Here is a 5,720-nt window from a genome sequence, read left to right on the forward strand (position 1 = left end):
CGAGCACTGAGAGTGCGAAGGCCCTGTTGTATCTGCTCTGTTTATTATAATTAGGGCCCGAGCACTGAGAGTGCGAAGGCCCTATTGTATCTGCTCTGTTTCTTATTATTAGGGCCCGAGCACCGAGAGTGCGAAGGCCCTATTGTATCTGCTCCGTTTCTTCTTCTTATTATTATTATTATTAGGGCCCGAGCACTGACAGTGCGAAGGCCCTATTGTATCTGCTCTGTTTATTAGGGCCCGAGCACTGACAGTGCGAAGGCCCTATTGTATCTGCTCTGTTTATTATTATTATTATTATTATTAGGGCCCAAGCACTGATAGTGCGAAGGCCCTATTGTAATTGCTCTGTTTAAAAAAGTCTCTTGGAGCAATATCCCAAATCAAACAGGAAGTCAGTCATTTTAAAATGAATGTGTAATTTTGGCAACATTTTCTCCTCTTTTCAGGCCTCATACTTTCACGAACTCCTCCAAGGGATTTCATCAGATTGAACTATTCTTCAGTGTGTCGAATCCAAAGACCTTTGTGATGTTAAATTGCGAAGCTTTTTACATTCAGGGAAACGGGGTGGTCATGGCGGCACGTAGAGTTTCAATCACTCGCCAAAAAGCAGTAATCTGCTATCACTCACAAACACAATGTTCGATCCGGCTGGTGGTTAAATGCATGAATTCCATCAATGTGACATCAGATCGGACGTGCTGGTTTTAGGTGTTGGGCGTGGCTCGACGCGCCGGGGGTGCGAGGGCCCTCATAACGCTGCTTGCAGCTTTAATTATTATTATTATTATTATTAGGGCCCGAGCACTGACAGTGCGAAGGCCCTATTGTAATTGCTCTGTTTATTATTAGGGCCCGAGCACTGACAGTGCGAAGGCCCTATTGTAATTGCTCTGTTTATTATTATTAGGGCCCGAGCACTGACAGTGCGAAGGCCCTATTGTAATTGCTCTGTTTATTATTATTATTATTATTATTATTATTATTATTATTTAGGGCCCGAGCACTGATAGTGCGAAGGCCCTATTGTAATTGCTCTGTTTATTATTATTATTATTATTATTATTATTATTATTATTATTATTATTATTATTATTTCGGCAAATGAATTGGCCGTTTGAGGGCCTAAACATGCTCAAAAACTCATGAAATTTTGCACACGCGTCAGGTCTGGTGAAAATTTACGTATTTTAATGTTCTCAGACATGGCCAGGGAAAATTAGCTCAGTAGCGCCACCTAGAAAAATGAAAAACGCGAGCCCCCGGTATGGGTATGGCCTACAAGTTTGAAAGTCGGTACACCTATATAACGTTCAGAGTCGAACAAAAAAGTCTATTATGGCAATGTCCTAAACCCAACAGGAAGTCCGCCATTTTGGATTGAAGGTGACATTTTGGCTCTGATTTTACCGTTTCCATGCCTTGTACTTTAACGAACTCCTCCTTGGGATTTGGTCCTATAAACTTCAAATTTGGACAGTGTCAACTACACCCTTGTGCCATGTTAAATTGCGGAGCTTTTGAGTTTTCACAATACTATGAGGCCGTGGCGCCATGGCGAATTTCGATGACTCGCCATGAAAATCTTATTGCCTCTCATTTTGTCATACATTTTCTGACCTTGACCAAAGTGAACACATATGATAAGGCTCCACCCCTGAACATATTTCAACTGCCATATTTGACATCAAGGACAGCGCCACCTAGTGGGAACAGGAAATGTCATGTTTTACACTTTGGGGTACAGTATTGTGATGGGTGACATCTGCAGCCTCAAATTTCTCCAGGAAAGCCTTAAGGAGTTGGTCTTGGGTTACAGTGAAAACTGTGACTTTTCGCAAAAGGGTGTGACCCCAGCAGCATGGCGAACTTTGATGTCACGCCATGAAGAAACAAATTAGTATAACTCAATGAAATCCAGTCTGATCAGTACCAGACTTTACAGGCATGATGTCAGACCCGCCCTGAACAGATTGATGTGCCCATTGTCGGAAATACGGACAGCGCCACCTAGTGGCAACAGGAAATGTCATGGCTTTAATTTTGTTGTACTGATTTTCACAGGTTCATCGTGGCCACCTCAAAAGCGGTGAATATCACCATCAGTCCCTCGTGATGCTTCAGTGCAAAAATTGTGACTTTAAACTGAACGGCGCACCCTGGTGGCAACGCGGTCCACCATGAAAGATGAAGTGGCTTTTGAGGGGCTTGGAAAGTTTATAGAGGCTTTAAATTTAGCACACACCTCCAAATGGATGAAGGCTTTGTTGTCATGTGATCATTTTCATTGAATAGCGCGAAATGGCTCCACAGCGCCCCCTACAAAATTTCAAAACATCAGCCCCAGCTCTGTGTTTTATGTATGAGTCTGAAACCTGGTAAGCTTATAGGAGATATCAAGATGTACAAAAAAGTCTCTTGGAGCAATATCCCAAATCCAACAGGAAGTCAGCCATTTTAAAATTAATGTGCAATTTTGGCAACATTTTCCCCTCTTTTCCAGGCACCGTTCTTTGACGAACTCCTCCAAGGGATTTCATCATATTGAACCAATCTCCAGTGTGTGGAATCTAAAGACCTTTGTGATGTTAAATTGCGAAGGTTTTTACGTTCAGGGAAACGGGGTGGTCATGGCGGCACGTGGAGTTTCAGTCACTCGCCAAAAAGCAGTAATCTGCTGTCACTCAAAATCAAAATGTCCAATATGTCCCAAAGGTCGCAGGCGTGATGAGACTCGAGCTCGGAAATGTTTGTTATGCTATTTGTACATAATGGTTAGAGCGCCACCTAGTGGGACGACTATAATCATGATTGAATGAGATGAAATGTTAGCTGGTGGTTGAATGCATGAATTCCATCAATGTGACATCAGATCGGAGGTGCTGGTTGTAGGTGTTGGGCGTAGCTCGACGCGATGGGGTGCGAGGGCCCTCATAACGCTGCTTGCAGCTTTAATTATTATTATTATTATTATTATTCCGGCAAATGAATCGGCCTTTTGAGGGCCTAAACATGCTCGAAAACTCATGAAATTTTGCACACGCGTCAGGTCTGGTGAAAATTTACGTATTTTAATGTTCTCAGACATGGCCAGGGAAAATTAGCTCAGTAGCGCCACCTAGAAAAATGAAAAAGGCGAGCCCCCGGTATGGGTATGGCCTACATGTTTGAAAGTCGGTACACCTATATAACGTTCAGAGTCGAACAAAAAAGTCTATTATGGCAATGTCCTAAACCCAACAGGAAGTCCGCCATTTTGGATTGAAGGTGACATTTTGGCTCTGATTTTACCGTTTCCATGCCTTGTACTTTAACGAACTCCTCCTTGGGATTTGGTCCTATAAACTTCAAATTTGGACAGTGTCAACTACACCCTTGTGCCATGTTAAATTGCGGAGCTTTTGAGTTTTCACAATACTATGAGGCCGTGGCGCCATGGCGAATTTCGATGACTCGCCATGAAAATCTTATTGCCTCTCATTTTGTCATACATTTTCTGACCTTGACCAAAGTGAACACATATGATAAGGCTCCACCCCTGAACATATTTCAACTGCCATATTTGACATCAAGGACAGCGCCACCTAGTGGGAACAGGAAATGTCATGTTTTACACTTTGGGGTACAGTATAGTGATGGGTGACATCTGCAGCCTCAAATTTCTCCAGGAAAGCCTTAAGGAGTTGGTCTTGGGTTACAGTGAAAACTGTGACTTTTCGCGAAAGGGTGTGACCCCAGCAGCATGGCGAACTTTGATGTCACGCCATGAAGAAACAAATTAGTATAACTCAATGAAATCCAGTCTGATCAGTACCAGACTTTACAGGCATGATGTCAGACCCGCCCTGAACAGATTGATGTGCCCATTGTCGGAAATACGGACAGCGCCACCTAGTGGCAACAGGAAATGTCATGGCTTTAATTTTGTTGTACTGATTTTCACAGGTTCATCGTGGCCACCTCAAAAGCGGTGAATATCACCATCAGTCCCTCGTGATGCTTCAGTGCAAAAATTGTGACTTTAAACTGAACGGCGCACCCTGGTGGCAACGCTGTTCACCATGAAAGATGAAGTGGCTTTTGAGGGTCTTGGCAAGTTTATAGAGGCTTGAAATTTGGCACACACCTCCAATGTGACGAAGGCTTTGTTGTCATGTGATCATTTTCATTGAATATCCCAAAATGGCTCCACAGCGCCCCCTACAAAATTTCAAAACCACAGCCCCATGCTCTGTGTTTTATGTATGAGTCTGAAACCTGGTAGGCTTATAGGAGATATCAAGATGTACAAAAAAGTCTCTTGGAGCAATATCCCAAATCCAACAGGAAGTCAGCCATTTTAAAATTAATGTGCAATTTTGGCAACATTTTCCCCTCTTTTCAGGCACCGTTCTTTGACGTACTCCTCCAAGGGATTTCATCAGATTGATGCAATCTCCTGTGTGTGGAATCTAAAGACCTTTGTGATGTTAAATTGCGAAGCTTTTTACATTCAGGGAAATGGGGTGGTCATGGCGGCACGTGGAGTTTCAATCACTCGCCAAAAAGCAGTAATCTGCTGTCACTCAAAATCAAAATGTCCAATCTCTCCCAAAGGTCGCAGGCGTGATGAGACTCGAGCTCGGAAATGTTTGTTATGCCATTTGTCAGTAATGGTTAGACCGCCACCTAGTGGGACAACTATAATCATGATTGAATGAGATGAAATTGTTAGCTGGTGGTTAAATGCATGAATTCCATCAATGTGACATCAGATCGGAGGTGCTGGTTTTAGGTGTTGGGCGTGGCTCGACGCGCCGGGGGTGCGAGGGCCCTCATAACGCTGCTTGCAGCTTTAATTATTAGGGCCCGAGCACTGACAGTGCGAAGGCCCTATTGTAATTGCTCTGTTTATTATTATTATTATTATTATTATTATTATTATTATTATTATTATTATTTCGGCAAATGAATTGGCCGTTTGAGGGCCTAAACATGCTCGAAAACTCATGAAATTTTGCACACGCGTCAGGTCTGGTGAAAATTTACGTATTTTAATGTTCTCAGACATGGCCAGGGAAAATTAGCTCAGTAGCGCCACCTAGAAAAATGAAAAACGCGAGCCCCCGGTATGGGTATGGCCTACAAGTTTGAAAGTCGGTACACCTATATAACGTTCAGAGTCGAACAAAAAAGTCTATTATGGCAATGTCCTAAACCCAACAGGAAGTCCGCCATTTTGGATTGAAGGTGACATTTTGGCTCTGATTTTACCGTTTCCATGCCTTGTACTTTAACGAACTCCTCCTTGGGATTTGGTCCTATAAACTTCAAATTTGGACAGTGTCAACTACACCCTTGTGCCATGTTAAATTGCGGAGCTTTTGAGTTTTCACAATACTATGAGGCCGTGGCGCCATGGCGAATTTCGATGACTCGCCATGAAAATCTTATTGCCTCTCATTTTGTCATACATTTTCTGACCTTGACCAAAGTGAACACATATGATAAGGCTCCACCCCTGAACATATTTCAACTGCCATATTTGACATCAAGGACAGCGCCACCTAGTGGGAACAGGAAATGTCATGTTTTACACTTTGGGGTACAGTATAGTGATGGGTGACATCTGCAGCCTCAAATTTCTCCAGGAAAGCCTTAAGGAGTTGGTCTTGGGTTACAGTGAAAACTGTGACTTTTCGGCAAAGGGTGTGACCCCAGCAGCATGGCGAACTTTG

The sequence above is a fragment of the Simochromis diagramma genome, unplaced genomic scaffold, assembly GCF_900408965.1.
Source record: "Simochromis diagramma unplaced genomic scaffold, fSimDia1.1 OVJJ01000553.1, whole genome shotgun sequence".
Lineage (NCBI taxonomy): Eukaryota > Metazoa > Chordata > Actinopteri > Cichliformes > Cichlidae > Simochromis > Simochromis diagramma.